Source organism: Oryctolagus cuniculus, chromosome 3, assembly GCF_051225735.1.
Source record: "Oryctolagus cuniculus isolate XC-2025 breed Fujian yellow rabbit chromosome 3, ASM5122573v1, whole genome shotgun sequence".
Lineage (NCBI taxonomy): Eukaryota > Metazoa > Chordata > Mammalia > Lagomorpha > Leporidae > Oryctolagus > Oryctolagus cuniculus.
The window spans coordinates 139,204,658-139,224,126 of NC_142869.1; the positions used below are offsets into that span (position 1 = coordinate 139,204,658).

Below are 19,469 nucleotides of genomic sequence, written 5' to 3' on the forward strand. Positions count from 1 at the left end.
AATAACATGTACAAAAGCAATCCCATTTTTCTGAAAGTTGTTTCTGTGCATTAAATAATTTCTTCTGGGTGTTGAGATAATGCAGAGTTTTATTTATGTTTTTAAATCTGTAATGATAATGTATTTGTAATGATGGAAAACAATAAAACATTTGTGAATTCTATGTATAAAGGATGAATATTAGCTAACTCAATTTTCAGAGGATAATATTTTTAAAATGCATGTTTTACGTTGCTAAAATAAAATTTAAAAGATAAAGTGAGATGTATCTCAGTGCAATTTTTAAAAATTTATTTTCAACCAATTCACCCTCCTTGTTCCCTACCCCACCCATCAGGCAGAGCAAAGAGAAATTAAACACCTAACTGAAAGGCACTTTGAATAGCAATCAGGATCAAGTAGAGACAAATTATGAGTTGCTCAATAGAACTCATGAGGCCTTTTTTTAATTGAGGGGATAGAAATACAGCTTCTCAATTATCATAAGCTGCGTCATACCCTTTTTGGGAGGGCCCTTTTGGCATGAATCCCTCGCTGATTATATGTCTTGTACCACTGTGGGAACTGCATAATCAAAACAGTTGCCACAGCTTGTATCTTTTAGCGCCCTCTAGTGCACGAGTCTTAAATTACAAAAGCATAGTTTATCCCTACTGGAAGAAATGCCAATTTCAGTTTGATTCACTTTGCTACTTTTCCTGACATCTGGCTGCTCAGCACCTAAGTGTTATCTCCCGGCCACAAGACACACTAGGCTGTGACCTTGCATTAGTTCCTTATGGCTTTAGTTTTCTCACTGGTAAAATGAGGATGAGAACAAAAGCACCAAATACTGTTCCTCTGAGGACAGAGCTGATATGTGTAACGTCAATGCATGGCCCCCACAGGAGGGGCCATAAGTGCTAGCTATTCTTTACATGCAAATAGGTCTAATCCTAAACATGTTTGAAGGTCAAAAATTAGTCTTGACTCAAGTGTCATAATCCACTGGTTGGGAGGTACAAGGAATGCTAGAGTAACCCCAAAAAATGAAGACTGAAAGCCATGCTTCTAATCTGTGGTCCTGTTTTGCTAAGTCCGTTCATGCCGGTTCTGAAGTCGGAGCATGTTAAGTTTCTTTGCACCTTTCACAGTATGTGTGGTAGCATACTCTCAACAAAGACTTGTTTTAGTGTTGATGCTGAAGGCTTCTGTGATAGATATTTCCTCTGACACAATCCAGAAGATACCTTCTCCCGGTATTCTAGGAAACTATCTATAGTTCTTGACAGATATGGACTTGGGTGCTTAGCACCACTACCTCCTGGGCTCCCCCAGGAACCCACCTGCTGAAGAAAATACTGGGTGCTTCTGACCACAGAGTCCCTGGAGTCTGGTTGATCCTACATATGACCTTGGATTTGACATGTCACAATGTTGTCCCTCCTTGTATTGTCTCAGTACAAAACCAGATTACTTTTTTCATTTACAGCTACCAGTTAACCATGTGTTGGACCTCTGTTAGCATTTGGACACTATTCTAAGTGTTATATACCTCAGTTCCACCTTTTACAACCATATCCAGTAAGGTAGAGTGCCCCATTTTCTGGGGGAGAAAATTGTGCTTGGCCATACGAAAAATAAGTGGCAGAGCCAGACTGCCAACCTGAATCTACCCCCTAGGGCCTGTGGCCTCAACACCTCATCAGAAACCTTGCTGAGGGAGAGTTCTGAGTCACCCAGTCTGCAGAAATGCATGTGAGGCGCTTGCTTCATGCCCAGAGCCTCCAGTTCCGAGGCTTCCTCTTGTTCAAGAAAGCCCTCCCGTCCGGCCCTGGCAGAATGATAATAATTAGAGCTGTGGTGGCTCACTTCACAGGTGTCCAAGGGTGGCCCATGGGGTCCCTCCTTTTCTCTCTGAGAAAACCTTTTGGCATTTGTCATCACCGCCTGAGCCTCCAAGCCGGGGAAGCAAGTTCTTTGCTGGCAGAGACTGCAGCTGCTATTATTTACCCCGCAGGGGATAAACTGCAAATCCCAAGCCTTACAGCTGGGAACACTGCGATCTGGCTGTGCAAGCATATAAAAGAAACCTTGACAAAGGGGGAGGAGGGTTCACACGCTGGCCATCCTGGTTCCAGCGCACTGGGCAATGAGCTCTCGGCTGGAAGCTGTGTGGCAGAACCAAAGGACTGTCTCAGGGTGAAACCACATTCAACAGCCCTTCAATCAGCCGGGCTCATTCACTTAGCCAGCCATGTGGTCTCGCCTAATTGCTTTGCCTCTCTCCAACTCTCTCTCCCTCCTTTCCCCCACCCCCCACTCCCTCTCCTCCTTAAAAGCTTCCTCCTGCTCTATACCTGAACCTCTCTGAGGGCTCCTGTCTAAGACTTGTGCCGGTGAAGATTATAAATCAAATCAAAACCAGAGCCACTGGCAAGGGGGTGGGGAGGTCGCAACTTAAAAACAAATGAACCTCTGGGGATTTTGGTTCTTTTTTTTTTTTTTTTTTTTTTTTTTTTTTTTTTTTTGAGATCTGCTCTTCTGGTCGGGCCAGACTCTTCAGAAGCCAGCATTTCTGGAACTTTTAGAACAAGCACTGAGGGTTTATGTCCACAAACAGCCTCAGCAAAACAAGGGCCGGGAGAAGTCCTGTGGTCTCGTGCCTGCTCTACAGAAGAGGTTGCAGGTTTTCGAAGCAGGCACATCAGCCGGTGTTGTCTTCGGAACTGAGAAGTTTCACAAAGTGACGGAAGAAGGGTCAGGTGTGACGGGTGAGTAAATACCTTGGAAGACAGCCCCAATCTGGTCAGCTGTCAGTGATCTGTGCTGGAGCGGAGGGAACCCAGAATCAGAGTTCCACTGGGACTTCGACTCCCTGTTTATGTGCCTTTGGCGCTAGGAAGCCTCCTGGTAATTACCATTTGAAAATGGGTGTGCCCGCAGTTCTGGAAATGCACAACTGTGTAGAGCAAATAACAAAGCTCCTCATTGAAGATGCTGATGGGGCCTGGAATGCGGTCCAAAGACTTTCCAGCCTCTGGAGCAACGCTGCTTGCTGAGGCCTGGAAACAAAATGGGCTTTGGCTTCACACAGAGTAAGATTTAAATCCTGCTGCTGCTGCTGCTATGTTAAGTTCTCTGATTCCTCAGCTGAAAAGGAGGAGATGAAGTCATGTCAGGAACCTTGACCGTGAGTATCAGAGGTTGAGGGAGTTCCAACAAAACCATTCAGTATAGCCAGTCAGGGCTTATAGTCGTCTTCAAGGGGCCTGTGTGGGTGGGTTGCCAAGTTCATGAACACACTAGAGTTACTGAGTACTAGGATTAGGGGGCCTTCAGACCAGCCCTTCTCTAAATTGGGGCCTTCTGGCTGTAGGTTATAAAGGGGGCTTCACCAGACGCAGGGAGTTCCAAAACCAGAATCATTGGCTGAAATCTCTCGCCAGCTGAGCCACGTCCGCTCAGAAAGGAAGCATACTTTGTGTTCCTGGGAGCCATCCAGAAAGTTTGACATTCCTATTAAGAAGGTGCTGCTTCCTGGAGAACCAGAGACCTTCCAAGAGCCACAGGAATGCACATAGAAGCGAATCCACCCCCAGCAGAGCCTTCAGATGGAAGGTGGACCCTAGCCCAACACCTGTTGAGAGATCCTGAGGTAGAGGCCCAGAGCTAAGCTGTGCCCAACATTTCCTGACTGCCTCGAGGCGGCTGTGAGGTTATGCACGTCTGTTGTTTTGAGCTTCTTTAAAAGCAAAACCGTGCTGCTCCGTGGTTCACCCTTAGTCACCTTAATTTATCCTATGTGTGTCCACGGGAACAGCTGCGATCCTGTCATTGGATGGAAATTGCAGTAAGGGGCAGTCATGGCCCTGAGCTCTCCACATTGCCCGAGGGGCCAGATGGCAGCAAGGCTCCGTAGGGCAGCCCTCCTACACAGAACCCTTTGCAGCACATGCACACATTCTGAATTAGGTCTGGAGGAGGAGGGGGTGGTTTGAATCAGGCAGAAAGAGCTGGAAACCAAGTGCGCAAGCACACAAACTTCTGTTGAAAATACCAGAGGAAGTTCTGCGGTTTCTTTACCATCCCTATTATATAACATGTTCTGAATTAAGGAGTCGCGCTTGATCACTGAGTTAGGTTTGGGCCCTTGTGTCCATAAACGAAAGAAAACATGACTATCCGTTGTGCATTCACCCCCACCCCCCACCCCAAAGAACACATTTCTCTTTCAGGAACACTGTTTGGCTCAATGTTTTGATCTGCTGTTAGAACACAAGTTTCACAACTGTATCAAGAAAGTACCAGTTGAGCCACGTGAGCAGTCCAGTTTCCTCTCTCCTGTTGCCACCTTCAGTCCCGGAGGGCTGCTCAGCTCCCACCCTCGCATCTACATTCAAGCAGAGGGGAAGGTGAAGACAGACTCCCCTGGAAAGGCACCAGTGCAGCTGGGAACACACATCACTTCCTCTTCTGTCTATGGCCACATCCATCTAGCCGCAAGGGAGGCTGGGAAGCTGGTAACTGAGTTTCCAGCTAGAAAAGTGTGGATCCAGGGATAATTAGCAGTTTCTGCTGCTCCAAGCATACCTGGTTAACAATTCAGGATGCCAGACTAGAAGCCTGTTGAGTTCCTTAAGAAAAATGGCCATCCTCCCCCCCATTTAATTAATTAATTTATTTATTTGAGAGAGAGGGAGAAAGAACTCCTATCTACTGTTCCACTCCTTAAATGCCCAGAACAGCTGGGGTGAGGCTGGAGCTGAATCCAAAAGCTGGGAACCCAATCCAAGTCTTCCATACAGGTGACAGGAAGCCAGTGACGTGAGCCATCCCCACCGTCTGCACCAGCAGGAAGCTGGAGTCACGAGTCAGAGCTGGACAACGAACCCAGGCCCTCCAACATGAGACCTGGGCATCTCAACCAGCGCCTCGGGCCAAATACCCACTCCCTCCTCTATTATTTTTGGATAAGCATAAATAACAATTTTTTTCCTTGTGGAAAAAAATAGAAACTACAAGTCTGTAAGAATTTAAGGGTGCCGGTACTGTGGCATAGTTGGTAAAGCTGCTGCCTGCAGTGCTGGCATCCCATATGGGTGCCAGTTCAAGTCCTGGCTGCTCCACTTCTGATCCAGCTCTTACCTATGGCCTGGAAAAGCAGTGGAAGATGGCCCAAGTCCTTGGGCCCCTGCACCCACGTGGGAGACCTGGAAGAAGCTCCTGGCTTCTGGCTTCAGATCGGCCCAGCTCCAGCCGTTGCAACCATCTGGAGAGTGAACCAGCAGATAGAAGAACTCTTTCTCTGCCTCTACCTCTCTATACCTCTGCCTTTCAAATGAATAATAAATCTTAGAGAAAAAAAAAAAGAACTTAAGAATTAGAATCAACATTGTGAGACCCCTTCATCCAGTGATAGTGATGTTAAGATTTTGATATCATTAACTGATAGGCATAATAGATAGACTGTCCTGTGGTGACTGACATATAATGCTGATGATAAATGGCTTGCACTATTGTGTGTGTGGAGTGGGGTGAGAAGAAGATTTAACCTATCATACAGTTCAAAGGAAATAGAAATTGGGAGGCTTGGATTTTAGTTCCACCTCTTGACTGACTTATCTCGGGCCCTGAGCAAGTAACTTAAATTCTTCCTGTTTCCATTTCTCCATCTGGAAAATGGAAATTCATTACACTGGGTTTTTCCCAATTCCTACCCCCATTTTAAGATTGTTGTGATAATCGATTATTTCCTCCTACATTCTTTGAAGCACCCCTGGGTGCCCACTATGTGGCCAGTGTTGAGAACCAGGCAGACATGATCTCTGCCTCCAGGGAGTAGAATCTAATGGGTGAGGCACATCAGAATGATCCGTGAAAGGGGTGGGCCCTGGGGTGCCTCACCCCCTGCATCTCATCTCAGAGCACTGGTTCAAGTCTTGGCTACTGTGCTTCCTATCCAGCTTCTTGCTAATGGATCCTGGGAAAACAGCAAATGATGACCCAAGTAATTGAGTCCTGGAAACCCACAAGGGATTTTAAGATGGAATTCTGGACTCCTAACTTCAGCCTGGCCCAGTCCTGGCTGTTACAGGCATTTGAGAAGTAAACTAGTGAGTGGAAGACCTCTCTCTCTTGCTCTGTTATTCTGCCTTTCAAATAAGTAAACGTGTTTTAAATGTTCTGAGAAAGATCTGGGATTCGTAAGTGGGGTGCTACCAAGGAGTAGCCAATGTTTCTTAGCCTTTTATACCTGTGTTCCCCAAGGCCAAAGGGGCTGGGTAAGGGGGTGGGAGATAAAGTGATCAAATGGGATGAGTTGTTCTGGCCGGGTCTAGTTGCCATCTCACCATCCACCCAACCCCCAGGCCCAGCCAGCCCCAGCTCTCCTACCCTACTAATCAGCATGTTCTAGTTTTATGTAGCCTCATATCTGCCCCACCCTCTGACAGGGAAGTAGGAAAATTGAGATTTGCAGAAGTTGGTAAAAACTAATGTCAGAAGGCAGAGTTCCATTTCTAGATCCAAGAAAAACTTCCTGTTTTGTTAAGACCTTTCTTAGGAGCGGAAACTAGCTCATTCAAATGAAAACCACAATGAATAATTTCACTGATGTGTACCGTGTGTTTAGCAAGCCTGAAATCCCAAGAGGAGGCTGGGGAATGAGAAGAAAAACCACCAGGAGGAGGCTGTCACATAGCAACCCCCATCTGACCCCACTTCCTCCTCTACCACTCCCCGAAGGGACAGGGACAACCCAGGGAGTAACCTCCTTCAAAGACTTTGAAACTCAGACGGCTCATCCTTTCTCCAGATGGTGTTTCCTTTTTCACAGAAAGATCTAGAAAGCCTGCTGTATTGACCTAGACCATGCAACACTGACACATTCACCCCAGAATTTCAGGTGGACACAGAAGTATATGTCTTGCTTCTGTGATGTGACAGACACAGGTTGTCACACTCCACACGGGAAAGTGGAGACAAGGGAATTCCACTCAAGAATGTCATCCGATACAACACTTGCTTTGTAAAAAACAAAAGGGAGGAATGTTAGTAAAATGGTGCGGTCTCATCTGTGACGCCATCTTAAGGCTCTGGCCTGTTGCCATTTTGTACAAGAAGCGTCATTCTAAGCCCAGCCTTGCTTACTGTAAGTCAGGTGGTGATTGTTCAGAATTTTTCTACACACAAACTCCTCTACCTGCAAGACGAGTGGCCTTTCTCTCAGTCTTGGTTGGAATCAGCTTCACAGCCTCCCTCTCTGTAGTGATCTCAGGGACAGCTTTGGGACACAACGTTATCTTGACCAACCGACTCCCAAAACAACTCCAACAGTTACAAGAGGAGGTCACTAGATCCTTTGAGACGCCAGCTGATGCCATCCGAAGTCTCCAAAGCCCAGTCACCTCACTAGCAGTGTTTACAGGAGGTGATAATGGAACGAACCAAAGCCTTTACCAACCAGACAGTCAATCAAATGCTACTATAGGGATACACTCGGCTTCCCACCCAAGATATCACATCGCCCCATGCCAGCGGAGAGTAACTCGTCACCCCATGTCAGCAGGAAGCAGCTCTAGATGATAGATAATCATCCCTCCACCTGTCCTGGACTTTTAGGGCTATTGTAATCCTATATAACACCTGCTTTATAGAAAACAAAAAGGGGGAATGTTAGTAAAATGGTACCATCTTCCTAAGCCCAGTCTGGCTCGCTAGAAATCAGGTGACCAAATGGCCTAATGACAAGCATCAGCTCCACCCCCACCCTAATGGGATTTGCTGCTCCCACTTCCTTACCCCTGCAAAGCTATGTAAGACCTGTTCTCCCAGTACAGGCTGCTGTTCTGCCTGGGGAGGCAGTCTGTCAGGTTTTCCCTCATCCGACAATAAACCTTTCTGCTTATTCCCATGTTTGGTGTGTTTTGTGGTGGCCTTTCCTTTCATTGGTGCCAAAAACATTTTACTAACAGAACCCTGGTGGATAGAGACTGTGGCATTTGGAGCTGTATCCCTGGAGCCTCAGGCCTCCTCCCCAGCAGTAGAACAAGAAACTACATGGAGAATGCATACCTGCCCTTCTGTGCATCAGCTGGAAGGCACACTTGTCACTTCTGTCTCAGTGGTAGGACAGAAGAAACTGCAGAGCGACTGGGGACAGATGGGAAAGCAGAAAGATAATTTGGTGAGCAAGATGCTCCTGGGGCTGGTGCTGTGGCGCAGCAGGTTAAAGCCCTGGCCTGTAGTGCCAGGATCCCATGTGGGTGCCGGTTCTGGTCCCAGCTGCTCCTCTTCCGATCCAGCTCTCTGCTATGGCCTGGGAAAGCAGTAGAAGATGGCCCAGGTGCCATCTTCTGCACCCAGGTGGGAGACCCGGAAGAGCTCCGGCCGTTGTGGCCATCTGGGGAGTGAGCCAGCGGATGGGAGACCTCTCTCTCTGTCTCTACTTCTCTCTGTAGCTCTTTTAAATAAATAAATCTTTAAAAAGAAAAAAAAAGGAAAAAAAAGAAATGCTCCTCCAGAGCAGCCCTTTAACTCTGTACCCATGCTACAATGTGTCACGGCAACTCAGAATCCTACACTGATCATTTGTCTGAATCTGTTGGCAACCTATCCAAGGTCCTTTCTTGTCTATTTATTGAGCATTTAACAGACAAGCCCTCTGATCAAAAAGAGCCTACCCAATTTAATGATACGTTCTTTTTTTTTTTCTTTTAAAGATTTATTTATTTATTTGAAAAGCAGAGTTATAGAGAGAGAGGGAAAAACAGAGAGACCTTCCATGTGCTGGTTCATTCCCTAACTGTTCACAATGGCCAGGGCTGGGTCGGGCTGAAGCTAGGAACCCCATTTGGATCTCCCACGTGGGTGGCAGGAGCCCAAGTACTTGAGCCATCTTCCATTGCTTTCCCAGGCACATTAGCAGGGAGCTGGCTTGGAAGTGGAGCAGCCAGGACATGAATCAGCCCTCGTAAGGGATGCCAGCTGTCATAGGCTGTGGCTTAACTTGCTGCACCTCCAGTGGTAGTTCTGCATAATGATTTTGCCCTCTGAGGGTTTTCCTCTTTTAAATCTTACTGTTTTACATAATTAGCTTGTGCACAATAGCTAATAGCTCAGCATAGCCTCACAATGTGTTGTTGAGAGACTGACACAACTCTGTCCCTGGAAGCACCCTTCACTCACTCATGGGGATCAAAGCTGTTTTTAGACATCATAGAGGGTACAGGTGTTTAGCCTAGTGATTAAGAAGCTGTGTCTCTCAGAGCACCTGAGTTCAATTCCTGGCTCTACCTCCTGACTCCAGCAGACCCTTGTTGACACACTGTTGTCTCTAAGTTTTTGGGTTCCTGCCACCCTCAGAGGAAACCTGGATTGAGTTCCCAGCTCCTGGTTTTGGGCTCAGCCCAGCTCTCAGCAGTGCAGACATTTGAGGAGTGAACCAGCGAGTAGGTTCTCTGTGTGTGTGTATGTGTCTTCTTCTCTGCCTCTTACATCAATAAAAATTAAAAACAATAAAAAGCTGTGGACTTCTAAGCTTTTCACATTTAATCCCACCAAAATAACAACAGAAAACTGAAGGATTGTTCTCGGAAGGATTGTTGACCAAAATTTTTCCGACTATATTATGATTCAAGTCTCTGCTTGCAGTTGACTCATGTTTGATTCTTGTCCAATGTTTCTGTGCCCAGGGAGGATACTGTGCGCTCACCATCATCACCAATTAAAGACACACACAGCCCATACATGACTGATGCAGTGCTTCTGAATGAACCTGGGCCGTCTTGCCAGCAGAGCAGGGGCTCCATTGTGAAGTGCTAACTTACCCAGGTCTTGAGTTTCTCTGCTCAGCCCCACCGCCAGCAGCCCCCGGCTTTGGGGACACGTCGTCGAGCATGGGAAGGACAGACGGTTTCGAAGTAGACTGACTTCACTGGGTGGTTCTCCGTCGCTTTGTTGCACTTGGCTGCCTCCGGGCTGTTTTGGGACACATAAGGTTCTCCAGCCATGAGGCCCTTTCCAGACCTGAGTTCCCCTTGGAATGACACATTAGTCTCCCTTCAAATGTGGCAATTGTAAATTCCTGCCTAGGGAGCAGCAATTGCTTTGAATTACACACTATTGGAATAAACCAGTATGGGATTAACAAGGCTTTATTGTTCTGTAGTTGGTTATTGAAACTTGCCATAGTAATTTCTGGTGACATAATATTCCCTTGCCTGGCACTTAACTATACCCAGGAACACTTTCCCTACACTTTAATTAGTCCTTTTTAGTTGTGTGTAACAAAAACCTCTTTTCTCTTTTTACCATTTTATCAACACAGAACAGGAAGAAATAATACCAGATTTTTCCAGTTCACTTTTCTTCTCTTCCTTTCCTTTTCTCATTTCTACTATGACTCTACCTTTTAGAAGCTTCTCAGATTTATGGTACCTAAAACATTACCTCCTGGCTGCTGTATGCATAGAGAATTGCACACACGGTTTAGGATTCTCTTCTCCTTTACAAGGCCTGTAGAACTATTTTAGAAATCTATCGGGAGCACATAATTAGATGAAGAATAAGCTATGCTTTGTGACGCACTCTCACACTGGTCTGGACAAGCTATTTTAAACATGTTTTTATGATGACTCAAGGCAAGCAATCTACATTGACTCTTCAATTTTTAAAAACATATCTCTCATTCACTTTTTTTTTTTTTAATTAGAGAGTGCTGTCGTTTTCTGGTTCACTCTCCAAATGCCACAATGGGGAACACAATCCAGGTCCTCTATGTGGGTGTCAGGTACCCAATTACCTGAGCCATCACTGCTGCCTCCCAAGGTCTGCATTAGCAAGAAGTTGGAGTCAGGAGCCAGAGCCAAGTGTTGAACCCAAGCACAGTCTGATATGGACAAGGTCACATTAACCAGAGTCTCAACTGCTTGACTAAACAACCACCCCTTCATTAACTTTTTAATGATCCTCAGTAGAACTCAGTGACTAAGAGTAAGTCGCCCAATATTTTCTTCGTAACTAAAATAAGTTCTAATAGAGCTAAGAGGGAATCTCTTTATAATGAACAAGCTTAAATGCAGCACCAAGAAAAATGTTGAGACCAAAGGTTTAACCAGGCTTTAAGTAGTTATATTTTTATGGACATTATTTGCCTATAGAATAGACCTTGTAAAAGCTTCTGAGTCAGAGAATGTGAAACCAATAAATTGGAACTATCATGGACTCTTTTCGAGCTTGTTCAAGGCCAGCTAAATCTAATAAAGGAAGACAGGAAGCCAACCTGAAGCCAAAATAACTACCAAGTCCATTCCGTATTTCACTAACAGGCAATGAAATTAAATCTATGTACTTATTAATGAAAATATAAATACTACTTGCTTATATAAAACTTTAGGCCTACATAGTGATCACCCCTCCAAAATTAACAGCTTAATAGCACAATGTTTTAAAAACAGGCTTTGATGAAGTCCACAGAGGAACAATCTTTATCCATTTGTTGCTAAACTATCTTCGGAAATCTTGTCCCTGAGTTGAAATTTTTGTGCCAGGAGGGAGTTGGAAGATAATTCAGATATAGTTACGCTACAGGAAGTATAACGAATCGGGGCAGGCATCTAGTTCAGCAGTTAAGATACCACTTGAGATGTCATCCCATATCAGAGTGCCAGGCTCAAGTTCTGACTCCTCCACTTCTCATCCAGCTCACTATTAACGTGTGTCCCGAAAGGCAGTGGTAATGGGTCAAGTAGTTGGGTTCCTACCACCCAAGTAGGAATCCTGGATTGAGCTCCAGGTCCCTGGCTTTTGCCTGGTTCGGCTCTGGCTGTTGCAGGCATTTGGGGAGCAAACCAGTAGATAGAAGATCTCTGTCTCTGTTTCTCTCTTTGCTTTTCAAATAAATAATGAAAATGCATAAGTTTTTTAAAAGAAAAAGATAATTATTAAGCTATTTTGAAATTATTATATAATGATTGTGGGTTAAGCCACAGTTTGGGACAACCGTATTCCATATCAGAGTGCCTGGTTCAAGTCCCAGCATCTGTTTCCCCTCCAACTTCCAGCAGGAGATGACACAAGAGCTTAGGCCCCTGCCACCCATGTGGGAAACCAAGATGAATTCCTAGAGCCTAGTTCAACCCTGGCAGCTGTGGGCATTTGGGGAGTAAATCAGTGGATAGAAAATCTCTTCCTTGGGGCTGGCATTCTTGTGGCTTAGTGGGTTAAGCTGCTGCTTGCGATGCCAGCATCTCATTTGAGTGCTGGTTTGAGTCCCAGGTGTTCCACTTCCAATCCAGCTCCCTGCTAATGTGCCTGGGAAAGCAGCAGAAGATGGCCCGAAGTGCTTGAGCCCCTGCCATCCATGTGGGAGACTCGGATGAAGCTCTTGGTTCCAGACTTCGGCCTGGTCCAGTCTGGACCATTGCAGTCATTTGGGAGAGTGAACCAGCGGATGGAAGGTTCTCCCTCTATTTCTCTTTCTCTATCTCCCTCTCTTCAACTCTGCCTTTCAAATAAATAAATAAAACTAAAGAAAAAAGACAATCTCCCTCACTCTCTCTGCCTTTTAAGTAGATGAAAATTAAAAAAATAAACATTTACATTTAAAAACACACTAGTCTCTAATGTGCACTGGATTTCAAGCTATGAAGTTCTAAGCTGGTGTCCCCCACTTTTAGCATATCCTGTCAGAAAAATAAAAAGAAATCAACACTGCTGCTGGTGGTCATTTCAGTATCAAGGAGCAAGAGCTCATTCTTCCAGGAAACTCGTTTCAAAGTCGGAGTGCAGATGAAATCTTAGGGCAAACAATTGAAGCTGGGCGGGCCTTGTATATAGAAACTTGGCTCCCAGGCAACAAACATAAAAGTTCCACAAGATTAAACAAAGCCGAGGCCAAAATCATGTAGCAATTTACAGGACAGCAATAGACACTTTGAACTATAACCAACCGAAATGTTAAAGTAAATCAAAATCCTACAAGCAAATTAAAAAAAAAAAAAGTCTGTGAAATTTGGAAAAACTGCCATGTCTCCCAGAAATTGCCAGGAAATTTCAAACACAAACTTCCAGACTTCTGGTAACACAATTTATTCCAGGGTTCAAATATTCAGAGTTGCTTCTAAATTAAAAGAAGCAACAACAAGAAAAATCCAAACTGGAGCTCAAAAGCATTTCATAGTTGGTCAACTGTTTGGGGAATTTCCACCAAATCTGCTGGCCAAGTAATTTTATTTGCTCTTCGCCTCCAACCTTTCCATCTCTTTCTTGCTACAGCCGTTGTTATAAAAACGGAGGAGACAGCTGGGGTAAACACCGGCGCTCTCTTTTCCAAGAACTAACTACAGTGTACCCTAGGCAGATAAGAGAAGTCTTTTTCTTCCAAGCGCAGGCTCTGTTGACTTGCGGAACGTTCGGTATCCTGCTGTCGGCCCAGGTGGCTGAGTCGTGACCGCTCTCGCCTCCTTGGACGCCAGATGATCGTGTTGGTAGCTGCTGTGCTCTGGCACAGGACCCCTTGTATCCTGTGTGCAGCAGTCACTGGTGGCCATGACTGTGCTGGCAAGGATTTCCGGAGGCTCCACCCCATCAGGCAGAGCTGTGGGTCCCGGCAGAGCTCTGAGAACCTTCCAGGTCTTCCTCATCATGGCTTTTCCTCCCCTTCCTTTCTCTGTTTGACATTCCACCCTGCAGAGACCTGGCTCACTAGACTGCCTCAGTTTCCCTCTGTAGGACTGGGGCCTTGACCTCCGGCTGGGGTTCGGTTGTCCTATCTTACTCTTTGCCAGTGATTTGCCTTCCTGTCCTCGTTTCCACAGCCTACAGCAGCTGGGGCCGTGCTGGGAATATGTCAGTTGCTCAAGAGCCATGGTCTCTTGGAGACTTTAGTGAGCCATCTACGCCTAGACCTTCCTGCTGTCCCTCCTACTGCCTACCTTGCTCCCTGACAACGCTGATAACGTGGCCAGAATCAGATCCTAGCTTGCTGTCTCCTTAGCCCACCTGGTTACCTTTCTCAGAGCCAGTCTGGCCACCAGCGTAGGCTCCCCTTGCTCTGATCCACTCAGCAGATCCCAGATCCTCCCCCTTCCCTCAGCAGGTGCTGCTGCAATGTTGATGATGATGACAATAATTAATGGTAATTAAGAGGTCTGTCTGTCTTAGGCACTGTCTTTAAGTGGTAGTTGATGATGATGTACTTAAGTTCATATAATTTTTATTTTACTCACTTGAAAGGCAGAGACAGGTCTCACATCTGCTGGTTCAACTCCCTAAATACTCACAACAGCCAGGGCTGGGCCAGGCCAAAGCCAGGAGCCTGAAACTCAATCCTAGTCTCCCAGGTAGGTGTCAGGGACCCAAGTACTTGAGCCATCACATTAGCAGTACACTGGATCAGAAACAGAGCCAGGACTCGAGCTCACGGACTCTGGTATGGGATGCAGACGTCTTACATGATGACTTAACCTCTGGGCCAAACATCTGCCCCAAGAATAGCCACTCCAACCAGCGATTTACTGCAATGCCAGAGACTGCTCCAGGTCAGCACTCTGTGTGCTAGGTATAGGTATATTAGGTATAGTTTGAGCCACACAACAGCTCTAGGTAGTGGGTGCTTTACCATTCCCATTTTACAGATAAGGAAACTGAGCCCTAGAGAGGTTAATTTGCCCTAGGTAATGCAGATAGGAAGAGGCAGAACCAGTGCCTGACTGAAGTTGTTTCTGGGACCTATCACCCTGGACTCCTGCTGCAGATTGGTTTTCATGGGGAATGAAAGTTTTTGAAGATGCTCAGAAAGACACAGGCTTCTGAAACCTTCTGTCCAGAAGAACCAGTCACCACAGGCTCAGACGGTCCTAGGTTCAAAGCCACTGAGAGGAGATTTTATGGCCTGCAGTGAGTTTTTCAGAGCCTGTCACCTTGCTGTAGGAAATTGCTATCCAGCCTTATGTGGTTCCCGGGCCACTCTAGGATCAATTCTTAATATTTAGAGCAGATAAAGTGTGTGGAAACATAGAACGGGAACCAAATAAAACTAACAACAAGGTTAAGTTTGGTAATTTTCAAATCTCATTGCATAACTCCTTGCTTGGGAAGAAATGCTCGAAAATCAACAAAAGGAGAGAAAAAAACAGGATGTGAAAAAGTACTTTTATTATTATGCTTTCAGACATTTACTGCCAAACTAGAACGATTTCTGCCAAGAATAACACGCATCTTCCCTACACCCCACACCCTACACAATTTGAGGTTTACTGGGAATTTAGCAGGATTTTTTGTGAAACCATAAGTTCCCAGGAAGTTCATGTTCAAAAAGTGTATCCAAGGCATGAACACACACACACACACACACACACACACAGGAAAGCATCTTCCAAGGGGAACAAAAAACCCTGCAGTTCCCTCCTGGGGGCGCTGTGACCTGGGAAGCTTTGGAGACTGTCACCTGACAGCAGGAGTCGCTTTAGTATAGCCCTGGTTATTGATGGTCTTTGTTGTAAGGTCTCTGCCCCATGGCCTGGATGCAGAATGACAGAAGGTCATGACGGTGTGGGAAGAGCATGGAACTGGGAGTTACATCATGATACCCACAGCCGAGACCAGCTGACCTCAGGTTTAGCAGTAGTGCAGACTACAAGTTACAACAGGTAGGTGAGTGGGTGGGGGCGGGCAGGTGAGCTCAACTCCCGGATCAGCCGGCTCCTGGCACGGCGACCTCTCTGAGCCTCACCTGTGGAACGACCTCAGAAGTATCATCCTGCGGGACTGTCGGGAGGATTCAACCAGGTATTTTAAGTACATGGCTCAGCACAGGCGCTGAAGCCCTTTCACGCGGGAGACCAGATACACCCAAATAACTAACAGCCAGCAAGAGAGAGAGCAAGCTAGGCTGGGGGTTGGTGAAGACAGAAGACTCAAGGGGAAAAAGAGAAATTATGAGAATCATCCAGTAACAAGATTCTTCAAATGCTTAACCTTTGCTTTGCCAAACATCAAGAGCAAAGGTGTTACATTATTATTATTGAGTGGTAGGGTAATGCTTTTTAAAGTTTCCTCTCTTTTTTCTAGATTTCTTTATTCCCTGAACTCATTTTCCCATTTGAACAGATAAGCCATTCTTTGTTCATACTCAAGGGATGGGATTTAAGAGCAAAAACTATAGTTTTGTAGCTTCAAAAGCCTTTGACCACTGGTTCTCAAAGCTTGGTCCCCTGACAGCAGCATCAGCATCACCAGGGTCCTTATTAGAAAAGCAAAGTCCTGCTGAATCAGCAACTCTGGCAGTGGGAGCAGGCAGTCTGTGTTTTAACAGGCGAATCGGGAGCTGGCTGAAGTTCAAAAGCAACTGGTCTAGGTCCTTAGTGGCCTGGAGAGGACTGTGAGGCAAAAGATTAAAGAGAAGACATCAGGCATAAAAGCAAAGCCCCTTACCCAGTGTAGAAAAATATTCTCCATGCTGAGGGGTGAGGAAAGACAGAGGGAAGTAACGAAGACGGAGTGGCGGTGGGAACAGGAGGAGAGGGCTAGATCTGAGCGCTAGCCAACATCTGAGTAAGCCCTACTCTTTGCCTGTGCCAACGGGTTATGTCACTTGCTCCCTGACAGGTGTCTGATGAGGACTTACACTGGACATCAATGAGGAATTTCTCTCATGTAACAAGCAGAAGAATATGTTGGGTCTCCATCCTCCCTATTGTATGAGGCAAAGCTCATCCTTGCACCATCGTGGAATGCTCCTTAGCCCTTGAGAAGGAAGGTGAGGAGTGTGAGAGATAGGGGACAGAGAGTAAGCCTTGCACTTGATCTTGAATGGGCCTGAACAGACCCAGAATAAGATTAGCCCTGAGCCACAGCAGGGAGGCCACCTCAATTATAATTGCTACTTGTGTTGGAAATTGATTGGCACTGAACATCCATTCCTGCCTCCTCCTGGGGCACCTTCCTGTGTTGCAGAGGCTGGCACTACATTTCCCAGACCCCTTTGTGACTGTGGACCATACCTCATCCACTGTGTGAGTTTCAGAAGGTGGAGGTAAGGCAGAGGCCGCCAGAGTTCTCTGACTTGCTTGTTCAAGCTTTATGTTGGTGGCAGCAGGTGGTGGTTCCTAGCCCCAACTTCTACATTTCTGGGGTGCCACTACTTCCGTGTATTTATGCGTTCTACTGTTCCAGTGATGGCCTCCTGATCCCCTCCCTGCTGATGCGGGCAGAGATCATAGCTCTTAGGAGGGAGAGAGGTCAATTCCACCTGTTCAGGTAGTCAGATCCAGGCTACAGCCCTGTTCCTTCAGCACCTCCAACTGTTTCCTCAGCATGGTTTCCCTGTATTAACTCCTTTTATACTTAAAAAACCTAGTCTGGTTCTCGTTTGTTACACTAAGCATATAGTATTCAAAAAAAAAAAAAGGCAAAACAAATAAATAAGTCTGCCTGTAAATTGTCAGGATGATTGCTCAGAAATGCTTCTAAGTCCAGAAAAATCAAGCCCTGTGCCAATGGAGCAATAGGGCAGCACAGGGCTCAGAGACAAAAGTCCTTATCACCCCAGCTTTGGTTAGGCTGTGGGGAGACGTGGAAGTTGAAGGAATCATCTTCTAAGATGAAGCAATGGACGGGGACTTTCTGGCTCTTCCTGTTCTGTTGACCTTGGCTTTCGCCTTGCCTCTTGCTTCCTTGTTTATGCCTCTAGACCATGTGTTGTGCAACTCTGCTCCCTGGGAGCTCCCATTCCTTTCTCCTAAAACTGAGCAAGCCCCTTTGTCTTTTCCCCTGTCACCTGCCTGATTCTTGTTTCAGAATATGCGTGTCTCTGTGTGTTTCAAAGATAGCTGGTGCTAAGCATGACTTTATGTGCTGTCTGTTTCTTTCAGAATAGGAGCCGTGTTGACCGCCAAGAGTTGTTATGTTGTTAGGGAAGCTTCAAGGACCGGCTCCCACTGTCTGGAGGAGGTTTGAGAAGCTAAATATGAAGGTGACTGCTTCTACCCCTGTCCAAACAGTACTGGATTAGCTTTGTCCACAAAGAGGAGACATTGAAAATGGGTCCTTGCAAGCCTCAAGAGCCAAGCATTTCCTACTTCAACCCTCAGGTGGGGCAGGCAGGACTTGCTCTCACATGTTAGCAACTCTATTTCTTTACGCCACCCCTGCCATAGGCGTAATCTAGAAGTGCAGTCTCCCAACCACTCTCTTGTAGTTGGAGGAATGGTGGAATCTACCCCACAGCTCGGCCATCAGCTGTGCATACCAGGTAACCACACGAAGGCCTCAGCTCCAGCCCAGGAAGCTTTGTTCCTGGACTGATGCTGACTTCTCGTTTCCTTTTGCTGAGGTCAAAGCTGCACTCAGTTCTGCTCTAAGAGTCGTTCATGAAGAGGAAGAAATATTACCTGTTGGGGTGGGCATTTGGCCTAGTGGTTAACTCCTTTGTCCCACATCAGAGTGCCGGGGCTGGATACCTGCCCTCACCTCCTGTGTCCAGCTTCCTGCTAATGCGGATCATGCTGACAATGAGGATGACTCAAGTAATTGCAGCACTGCCATCTACATGAGAGACCTAGAGTGAGTTGCCAGCTCCTGGTTTTGGCCTTGACCCAATCCTACAGTTGTGGGCATTTGAAGGATCACACTCTCTCTCCCTCTCTCCCTCTCCCTCTCTCCCTCTCTCCCTCTCGCTCTCTCTCAGAGAAACAAAACCAGCAAGATGTATGTATGACAGCACTTCAAAAAGTTTGTCAAAGTGGAAGTTAAAGGTAAGTGTAGGGGCCAGGGCTGTGGCATAGCAGGTAAAGTTGCTGCCTATAGTGCCAGCATCATATGGGCACTGGTTCGAGTCCTGGCTGCTCCACTTCCAATCCAACTCTCTGCTATGGCCTGGGAAAGCAGTAGAAGATGGCCCAAGTCCTTGGGCCCCTACACCCATGTGGGAGACCTGGAAGAAGCTCCTGGTTCCTGGCTTCAGATCAGCGCAGCTCCGGCAGCCAATTGGGGAGTGAATCAGCGGATGGAAGACCTTTCTCTTTCTCTGCCTCTTCTTCTCTCTCTGTAACTCTGCCTTTCAAATCAAAAAATAAATCTTTTTTTTTAATCTAAGTTTATTTTGGTGCGAAAAATTTGAAAACTATGTGCAGTTTTTTTCATAATACACATTCCCCATAAACTCTTTGAAGCTCCCTTGTATATATAAAAAGAGACTTTTAAAATATTATTAAATATTTATTTATTTATTTGAAAGGGAGAGCAACTGAGAGAGAGAGAAAGAGAGAGAGATTGATCTTCCATCCACTGGTTTAGTCTCCAAATGGCCACAATAGCTAGGACTGGGCCAGGCCAAAGTAAGGAACCAGGAACTCCTTTCAGGTCCCCCATAAGGGTGGCCTGAGGTGCTGGAGGAAGTAGATCAACCTCTTAGACTATACAGGACTTCAACTAATTGGATGGGGCCAAAATAATGTTTGAGCATACCTGGGTATTGTGGCCCAGCC

General features: G+C 46.2%; 1 long non-coding RNA gene across 7 annotated transcripts; it reads left to right on the top strand.

Annotated features, from left to right (window-relative positions):
- The first annotated feature begins 2,522 nt into the window (after positions 1-2,522).
- LOC103348694 (uncharacterized) lies at positions 2,523-19,077 on the top strand. 7 transcript variants are annotated; one of them, XR_011387387.2, is made up of 9 exons: positions 2,620-2,753; positions 15,487-15,632; positions 16,591-16,741; positions 16,939-17,017; positions 17,856-17,956; positions 18,141-18,235; positions 18,426-18,546; positions 18,671-18,737; positions 18,871-19,077. It is a non-coding gene; the product is annotated as an uncharacterized LOC103348694 (long non-coding RNA). The 7 variants fall into 7 exon arrangements; XR_016230981.1 differs by having other exon boundaries at positions 16,939-16,997; XR_011387385.2 differs by lacking the exon at positions 18,141-18,235.
- Positions 19,078-19,469: the final 392 nt, after the last annotated feature.